Below are 10,270 nucleotides of genomic sequence, written 5' to 3' on the forward strand. Positions count from 1 at the left end.
CACAATCTCTTCCATCCATCATCCCAGCCAAACTCCCCAGGGCAAGCATAGGATCCAGTGTTGAAAAGAGCTACGAACCAGGGGCACCCTGATGCTTATAAGCGCATGCTTGATTGCATATGGGGCACTCAGTTCCCTAGCAGCGCGTGCTAGTGCTGTCTTATTAACTCAAGACCAAGATGTACCTCTCCATACCCCTCTCCCCATGGGCGCCTGGGTCACCGAGGATCGCTCGGGACGCAAACATGAAACCAAGATATCTCAAACAATACGATTAAGAACACACGCAGCAAACAGAGGATGAATGGCTGCAGCCCGGGGAAAATTAGTGTGATCTCACGTCCAACCTGTTTACAAGCTCATTCTGACGAGGATTTGAGCTCCAACCGGGCAGCTGAATGGAGCAGATCTCCCTCTGTACACTTCCTGTCCAAGTGCAGGCCTAGGCTATGGGGGTGACAGACACGCAAGCCTGCAACTGCTTGCAACTCCTCGGGTGGCAGCTGGTGAGAAGCAAACTGGCCTCCAACCGCTGTCACAACCTCGGCGATCGCTGCTGGTCGTGGACTCCTCGATCCTGTGTGCGCGATGGGGGCGTCGCTCAGCACACACCCAAGCGGTTGCAAAGGGCCTGGCAGGTGCTGGCTCGTCAGAAATGAGTGGATCTCGCAACAGGCGAGCGCTCTTGAGCCGTAACGTTCAGCAGTATGAGGATCGCATTCGCCTCGCCGTGCTGCAGGTTTGCCTCGAGCGCAGTGGCAAACCATCGGATATGCTGCACACAATCGAATCCATTCTGTGCTGCTTTCACACCCCATGCGAACAATTCCATGTATACTGCACGCAATTGAATCAATTGCCTGTTGCTGAACACGACTCATGTGCTCCAGTGCCACTGGCAGTGGCTCTCAGGAATTTGTGCAGACACATAGCTGACGTTGGGATGACGGCGATGCAAATGTTTCGGCACTTGCCTTTCCTTCGCATCCACATTGACATGGGCAGCTCTATGTACGGTGTCGTGACGCCGTTACCATCTCATGAGGCAAGGGGTACCTGGACCAGTATGAAGAGCACATGTCATATGCTGGCCTCCTGTACTTCGGCACCAAGATATTCTATTGCAGCCCTGGTCGGAAAGGCCAACAACAGTGTGTCATGCATGAGTGTGGGGCCATCCGTTGCACCGCTAGGTGTAGATACTTCGAGAAGCGTCTTTTGATGGTTCTGTCTCTGTCCTGAGAGCTTTTTGTGACTATCAGTAGAAAAAGCTGCTTGTATGAATTGTCGGGATGGTCGAGGATGCGGCAGGGAGGTTCCAAATTTGGGATTTGCCAGGTCTCGAACTGGCCACCACAGATCCACTGTTCTGTCGTCGGGACACTACTTTCCTGCTTTGCGGGTTCTTTGCCGAAATTTTCTGTTCACATGTCAAAACTTTGTGAAGGTCAGCACTGCAAAGGGCCCGTCCAATGGCTCGGCACAAGCGCTGCTGTCCGTGATCAAGTTCTTGGACGAGCTGGATGATGAGGCTGTGACATGGAAGCGGTCTGTTATGGCAAGGGGCCTGGAGGTGGCTGTGACGGGGCTTGCCGCTCACAGTGTGCGCCTCGTGAAAGCCGCACGATCTCAGCCGAGCTCCGGTGTGTCTGTTGACGACGCGATGACCCACCTGCGCACTGCAGAGGAGCTCCTGCGCCTTGCAGTTGCTGACTCTCAGGTGTGCACCCAACTCCATTATTGACCCAGAGATAGTCTCAAGCAGTTCCAAGGTACTCCAGCCAATCTTGTGTATCGCACGCCTGCCGGGACTTGGGGTCTCCACATTCAGGTTCCAGTTCGAGTTTTCTGTGGCCTGTGTCTCTCCAACTGCTGTCGCAAAGATAGACACTGGGCTTCTGCTGTTGGGGTTGTGGGATGAAGAAAGGACGTGTTTAAGACGAGTTGAATGAAGATGCTCATGACTTTGTTGGGCATTTGCTAGATTGGACGTTAGATTGGGCGTTTATATTTGGATGCACGGGAGTCGTGATGCTGTGATACTTGGCGTGTCACTTCCCAAGACTAGCAAGCTAGAGCTGTGCCGAGGAACGCTGACACTTTTGCGCAGATGAAATATATCTTGTGTCTATTCCCAAGTAGTTCTTGGAGTTGCGAATATCCATGTAATGCGGTAGTGTTGTGAGAGAAGCATTCCAGATGCATCATCATTACATTACAGAAACAACGGCAGGAAAGAGTCAACAAGCAACCAAGACAGCACATTCGAAGTGATACAGCTCACTGAATGTCAGCGGTCAGAACAAGCAAGCCTGTCATAAACGCGCGGCCGCTCACACGAGCCACACTTTGAAGAGAGCGCCGGTACATGACGGCATTGCCCCTGCATCACCTCAACCCATGCATCGCCCCTGCACAAGATACAATACGATCATCTGGATTTCTTGGGAGTTGTGGTCCTGAGACATTCTGGTGCGCTTGCAAAGTGTGATGCCGAGGAAAGAATGTTGACAGTTGTCGCGCGCTTGCAGCCGATTCTGCCGCTCAGCGAGTGCCGAAGGTCCGCAACCGCTCTCCTCGCCGCCTGGGCGCGGAGCCCCACCCCCGCTCGTGCCCCGGAGCTTCTCGTTCAGCTTCTGTGCCTCAATCCCAGCTTAAGGTGTGCTATTACTCCCCCTAACAGTTCAACTGTCAATTGCGAACTTGAAGGTATTCTAAGGTATATACTGTGTGGTCGTCTACACTCCCTCGAGTGCCATGGCACAAATACTCGTTCACCGTTACGGGAAATGGATTGACGGCATGTCGTTGGTCGCGCTTGCCCCGTTGTCACGTTGCATATTGTCGTTCGTTATGCAACGAAGCATGAAGATCATTGTTTAGCATGCCATGCAACATGCTGTGGTTGTCTGTCTGCTTGCTCGCAAACAATGCACACCCCCCCCCACAACCCCAACTTCTTCCACCAGATCGTGGTGCAGCTGCTAAGCAAGCAGCAATCAGCAGCGCCACCTATCTGCCCAAACTGTGTCTGTCTGCCCTGCAGGTTAGCAGCACAATGTTAGCGGAGGTGCTGAACAGCTGTGCAGCCATGGCAGACGATAACATCCTCTCCGAAATGTGGCTGCACATCGCAGAAGAGCACTTCCCCCTCGAGAAGCCGATGCCCCCTGTGGTCGCACAGGCAAGCACTCAATGCAACTTGCGTTCAGCGCCCTGTGGCAATTTCGATAACATGACTGCCGATGTTCTGACATAGGGCATGACAGCTCTTACGACGTTGCCACTCATCAACACAGATGATGTTTCCTGAAGCATGCTGAATAGACTGGGTCCCATGTGGTGCTGATGACGATGAATCTTTTTGCAACGCTACCGCATCCACGTGAATGTGGGAACTCCAAGTACTGTGGTGCAAAACCACATTCAAAGCCACAGGGATAAAAGGGACCAAATGCACTGGGGGAGAAGGAGGAGGGTCTCGTGAATGGCGACGTTTTGTTTTCAAGTCTCATCATTTGTGTGTGCAGGCGCTTTTCGCGGCAACCGTCGCGTGCGACATGCATAAGTGGTCGCAAGAAATTCAGCGAGCCGCAGGGCAGCGCACAACCATGCGAACGCCAAGCCCAGGTGCGCTCGAACTCCTGCACCGCCTGGCGCTGCGAGCGGAGGCCGTGCAGCGCGGTGATGGCCCCCCCCCCCCTCGTACTTTCCGCTCACCGTGTTTACTCGCCTGCCTCGGGACGCAGCTGAGAAAGAGTGGGCCCACGACATGGTCGGCAGCGTGAGTCGGGCAATCACAGTCCACAAGGCAGCCAGCCAACTCCTGTACACCAGTACGGCATGACGTATCCCGCAATGTGGTTCGCCGCCAGTCATGGGGCGCTCAAAACGCCCCTCCTCTCCGATGAGTCAGCTACCCGGCTGCTACGCATGTGTCAGGTGCCCTCGGATGTGTGGCGCCTGGTCACCAGCCCGCTCATGAATGCGGCGCCTCCCTCAACCCCCACCCACGAGGTGTTCTCACCAAGCAAGTCCCGTGACGTGAACAGAGCGTCAGGGTCGACGGTGCACACTCGAAGAGACCAGACAAGCAGTGCAAGCACAAGCGCACCATATTCCGCTGTGGCCGTTACTTCCTCTGTGTCGGACGACCATGATGGCCCCCCATCTACAGATATCTCATCGACGGTGCCAATCACCTCGTATCAGCACCATGACACTTTCAAGTTGCCAAGAGCTCAAGATACTGCTCGCCGCGCTGCGGAGACTCGCCTGAAGCTCTCGCCGAACGTGAGGCTTGCCGCTGTGCATGCCCTGTGCACGCTGGGTGCATATCGGAAGGCATTGCAGGTGGTTCTGGCGTCGATGATGTGGCAGGACGAAGCGCGCCGATCCAATCATGTGACCATGCACGATCTGCACGAGCTACTCCTCCACGCTGAGCCTGAAACGCTTTGCAATGCACCTTGCTCGCTAGCCACTCAGGCCCTCATGAGTCAGCTGGCGCGGGCGGCTGCCATCGAGCCGAAACCCCTTGCAGCACGCTACATCGCCATCACGCAACGCCTCATACAGGTCTGCAGTTGCCCAACGTGTGCATTCCTTGCTAGCATTGAACAAGTGCTCGTTGTTGATCCTTGCCTAGCGGATACTGCTCGGTTCAAGTCGTGAACGCTTGCGTTACATGCATTTGTTGTAACGTTGCTGATGTTCAACTGTACATCAGCACCAGTTCAGAGTCTGCTCGGCTCATTGCACTGCTTTGCGGGGATCACGCCAATAATTAACCCACCATGAGCACAGCTCACACTTTGCGCTCATGTGCTTTGGCTGCGTTGACATGTGCATCTGCGCAGGCGTGGAATGTGCCTTGCTCAAACGACGTGTACACCCAAATCTTCTATCACGAGTGCCAGAGGCCGCATGCGCTGCTGGACCTCAAGGCCAACGCTGATGGGTGCGGTCTTCGTGACCTCAAGCAAAAGCTTGGCTGGCACGCAGCGATGACCGCACTGCGCATGGCTGGGGCAGAGAGCCAAGATATTTTTCAAGTAGTGGACAATGCCCTGAGCATGACGGCCAGCGACAACGCTGCAGCGATCGGTAACCAGTCTGAGTTGTTCAGCGCTGCAGCGTTTGCGCTGATGCGTGACCCCTCTGCTGAGTTCGCCGACCGCCTTGCATCTGTCACTGCACTGCAGACTCTGCCTCCGCAGCAGCCTCAGGTAATGCCCTAGTTGTACACCTTGAGCTGAGTAGGTGGCGGTGCTTGATGGAATGCTTTGTATTTCTTGCTTGCAACGCAAAGCACAGCTGGAATATCTCGATGCCGGGTTGCAATTGCATAGCCTGTGTTATGTGCTTGTGTTAGGCTGTGAGTTGGCGCCTGTGAATCTGACTGCAGAAGTCTGCCAACCATGCGCGTCTCCCGCTGATGTGATGTACCGCAATTGACGTAACTTTCAACAACCAACCGCGTCCACATGGACATTGCGTTTAGGGCATGTAGGAAAGAACTAGTCTGTGGTCCTGGATTTGATCAAGGCTATGTATCCAAGCACCCTTCTCACGTACGTGCCCACCGTTGTGCAGGAGACAGCCGACGCAGGCGCATTTGTGAATGCTGTTCTTTCTGGTTTTTTCACGCACGAGAAGTGCTACTCCGACATATCAAACCACGCGCTCCCACACATGTTTGCTTTCCTTCTATCCCTGGATGCCCCCCTCAGCTGGGCGCGCACACCTCACACTCTGCCGACATTCTCACATACTGGCAAGAGAAGCCCGCCGACGCGGGCTGCCTGGATCTCACCGTCTGCTTCAGCAAGCACGCCTGCGCCTGCTGATGCTGCAAGACAACCTCTTCATTCGCACACCTGAGGCCGTCCATCTGCAAAGATGGCTGCTTGAAGGGGGGGAATCGGCAGCTGCATGCTTGCAGGACAGCTCGCAGCAGGCTGAAATCGTCTACGACTTTGACGGCACAGTTTGGGCACTGAATCATGAGTTGGCGGCGCTCAGTCCACGGGCGAGTCCCGCGTCACACGCTCTTCATAATTTCACACCGCCGGTGGCAGCTCTCCGACGGACAGTTCGTGGGGAGCACGTGGTGCCAGACATGCCTTCCGGCCTGAGGGGTGCTTGCTTTCGTCTGCCCTCTGGGCTACGAGATCGTGGTTTCGATTGGCTGGCAATCCGCGAACGATTTGCCGGGGGGGTAGCACCGACACCCTCAAGCATGCTGCCAACGGCACCGTCGCTGGAGGCTTTGCTTGATGATCTGCTGGGCATGAGCGAAGCGGACAACGCTGAGAGCTATGTACGAGCTAGACAATTTGACCGGCTCGGGCCATCAGATACTCTTATTTGCATGAGGAAACGACATCGCAACAAGCTGCATGTGGTGCTTGGTGCTCTCCGCTTTTTAAACGGCACCAGCGGCTTGCTCGCAAGCTTTCTGATGACGAGTTGATGCAGTGTGTGTCTGATGTTTTGCGGACTGCGGCAATGATGCCCGCGTAGCCATGTCGAGGACAGGTACACCTGCTCTCAGGCACACTAGCCAACAGACAAAGCGCTGTTAGATTTGTCTGTCATTCGAAAGTGCCTGGTGGTCCGAACCGGCACACTTACAAGCCTGTTTCTTAGAAACCAGAAGCGTGGCGTGGTAATGCGTGCACCAACGACAACGCATCTGGATTGGTCCTCTGCGTATGATTCACATTTCCCGCAGCTTGATTGTTCCAGACCCATGTCTGCGGGTAAAGAAAGTTCTGTGAGTTTATTGTGAGCTCATCACATCTGCACTCACACGTAGACTTGAGTCAAGGGCAGGGCGATGTGTACCTCTGCTGCAGCGTCTTTGCAACATGATGGCAGCAAAATATAAACTCCGCCCTTGCACGTACGTGGTGATGAACAGCCTCCACACTGGTAGGCAGGCAACTGAAAGAACAACGACTGTCACCCATGCTTGTTGGAATCTTCACTGACTCACTTAGAAGCGAGCAACACACTGTCTCAATTACATCCAAAATGCACAAGGCTTTGTGGGCCTAATCTATGGTGGCAGTTGAAACGCCAAAGACTGCATCGCGATTGGCAGCGTGCAAAAGGGCAACCATTGCCATGCCACCGTGGCCACTGAACTAATCGCCACCCTCCTGCTCGGCCGGCACACCAGCATTTCCTATCAGGCTTTGAATCACGGACATCGAGACCAACTTCCGGGCAAACAGCAAGTACCCTGTGTGCCCGCGAGCGGCCATCTGGGGCGTTGCACACACTAGCGTCCTCAAACACTTTTCATTTTGTTCAGGCAACGGCGTTGCGGCCACATTGTTGTCCGGTGCACTCGCTTCAGCCTCTTGCTCAGATGGCTCCGCCTTTTCAGGAGCTCGCTTGTTCCCACGACGCCGTTTCGCAGCCCTCCCAAACTGTGTCATGAGGTGCGGGGCAGCGAGAGTCTCTTTCCGGACATCGTAAAACCGCAGCAGACACTCCACACACCGCACTTCAGCAAAGCCGCTGCCCCTGAGCTGCTCTGCTGTCCTCTGCACTTGCTCGATGCATGGCGAGAAGCCGCAAAAGCGGCCGTTTGGCTTGAGGCAGAGTGCGGCGGATTGGACGACCTGCACAACGCGGAGAACAACGATTTGCAGAATAGAGCCCCCATTCAACCCCCCTTTCTGTCCCTCAAATTCATGCATATTCAGGCATCTGGACCCAAAACGAAACTCTGTCCGGCGAAACACCGGCTAAGATGCTAACCTTCTTGGTATGCAGCGGGACTTGCTTGTGCCCTCATCGATGCGGTGGTGAAAAAAAGCATCACATTGGATGCAAGAAGATGCGGCACTCAAAATGACTAAACAAGCTGCTTGAAAGACACGTGCAAGAGAGTGGGTGCTTGAACGAGAAACATGCACTACACCAAAAGGCACGCAGAAAACATGCAGAAACCCCCACGCAGAGCTGCAGCTGTACGCATGCGTTCTTGATCACGAGTGCACAACTCGAGGACTCGTGCCTTGCCGGGTCTTGGCAAGTCCAGGATGGCACCATTGGCTTTGCCGTGCAAGGCACGCCAGCACAGGTGATGTTATACCTTTTTACAACACTGCCGCATTCACATGGACATTGGCCACGCCAATTATTACTTAGCAACGGGTGAGTGCGGGAAGACACAGACGAGCAACAGGCAACCAGTGGACATGAGGGCGGCCCCAAGCAGAACAGAACGCGCACACGCATGCTCAATGAAGGGTGCTTGATGGACAAAGACATGCTCGAGGACTCGTGCCTTCCAAGGCCCTGGCAAGTCCAGGATGACTCCATCGGCTTTGCCATGCATCTCAGTGGGAAAGCCGAGAGCTTCTATGTCGCGGTGGGCCCCGGTAACTATGCCGGAGACGCCGTTTTGCACAAATTCCTTCTGAGCCTCTTCGCAGCGGATCTTGTGGAACTCAAAGGTGTGCACGTGGCCAGAGGGGGCAACTGCTCGAGCCAGGCTGTGAGTCAGCGAGCCACTTCCCGTGCCGGACTCCAGGACCTGAAGCATGACACGGACTGTCAGCACCAGTACCAGCCTTCTCATAAGATGCAAATTGATGTTTGTAGTAGTATGGCCGACATCTGAGCCTCCAGATACCATTGCGTCGGTGAGGAAGCCGGACCATGCAGCTCCTGTGTGGATGCAGAGACTCACTGCAATGTTTCGATGATCACCTCGCATGTCCATTGTGCTTATCTCTTTGGTCTGCATTTATAGTTTCGGTGCATGCACTCCCTAGCACCCTTTGCAGTCCAAAGAGCCCCTTAGGCAGGGGCGAAACCGGTCACGGCTGCCGAAATTCACCACACCTATTCCCACTCCTTCACACGCGCTGCAGTGTAACGTGCAAGACGAGTGCTTCGCCGGAATGGGTTTTGGACCCCAGTTTCTGTCCCGCATACTCTTTCGAGCGTCTGGGTGGACTGGCAAATCATACGGCCTGGCAAAACGCTTTGCAGGACCCGCAACTGTTAGGCAGGCGGAACTGGCCTACCACATCGCAGTCAGTGATTGGCCAAGAAACACTCAAGTTGCCAATGCAGTCGTGTTGGGAAAACGACACTCCAACATCAATGACGATGATTTCTCAATGATGCTTTCCCATGTTGCTGGAGAGCATGCCTGGTGGCTGCTGATTTGCAAGCAAAGCACAACGCAGACTGAAATGAATTGAAAATTTGCTTGGAACGGCCAGGCTGTCATGTGGGTAGCAATATCAACGAGGCTCTCATTGAACCCCAGGCTGCGATTGGAGATGCCAATATATGTATGCAATGTGATGCCAGGTGGATGCGACAGTGTGATAAAGAGGACCTTGATGGAGGATTTTGATGGATTATACAATCCCATGACAAGGATGTAGAATCACCATCATCAGAGCCTTTGACAAAGGGTCAGCAACTCAGGGCAGCGTTCAAAGCGATGTTCGAGCAGGGGAACATAGAGGACATAACAGCGATGAGAGGTGAACGCAGAAACGCACCACGCAACCTGGGCGTAGGTCCAATCCCATGCATATGAGGCTGATGTCAGCGACGTACAAGATCTGAGTCCTGTGCTGCAGCACTTGAGTCCACAGCTCTGGAGTGGGCAACAAAACGTAAACCCAAGCTCCTCGTTTATCAAACACCTTGGATCCATATGGCTTACCTATCCAGTCCTTGAGCGCCCAGTCACCGAACCGTTTGCAAACCTTGCCTTGACGTTTGTGGACACTGTCACCCCTTTCATGCTGGCATGGTTCTCGTACACGATGACCAAGTCACCTTCCTTTATCAACTGCTCTGGCCCTTCTGCGGCCAATGCATGCAGCACCATGCTCGGTCTCTAAACCGCGAGTGCCTGGATGCGAGTGCCTAGATGGTTGGAAGATTGCGCTGTCCTGCATCGCATGCTTGATGAGCAGTGGTTGCCACATGAGTGTATGTTGATTGGAGTCATCGGTCATGCAAGCAAATCAGATGACCCAGCTTGCAGAAGTACGGATGAAGAGGTTCGGAGCCACGAAGCTGAGGAGGATCAAACAGCTACATTTATGATTCGCAAGCGAAATCATAGAGCAGCTGGAAGCAGCTCCTACGCCTTCATCAGCTGCAAGCTTCTGAATCGAAGGCACTCAGCACGCGATCCATGGAAAATGGTTGAACACGGTTCAAGGCACAGTACTCACCAAGGAAATGGTCATATGCCAAACAATTCATAGGCAATGATGTA

At 54.1% G+C, this 10,270-nt stretch overlaps 1 pseudogene; it reads right to left on the reverse strand.

Moving 5' to 3' along the window:
• Positions 1-7,151: 7,151 nt before the first annotated feature.
• LOC149810241 (uncharacterized) lies at positions 7,152-9,874 on the reverse strand (annotated as a pseudogene).
• Positions 9,875-10,270: the final 396 nt, after the last annotated feature.

The sequence above is a fragment of the Nuphar pumila genome, unplaced genomic scaffold, assembly GCF_984573655.1.
Source record: "Nuphar pumila unplaced genomic scaffold, dmNupPumi1.hap1.1 HAP1_SCAFFOLD_432, whole genome shotgun sequence".
NCBI classification, from domain to species: domain Eukaryota; kingdom Viridiplantae; phylum Streptophyta; class Magnoliopsida; order Nymphaeales; family Nymphaeaceae; genus Nuphar; species Nuphar pumila.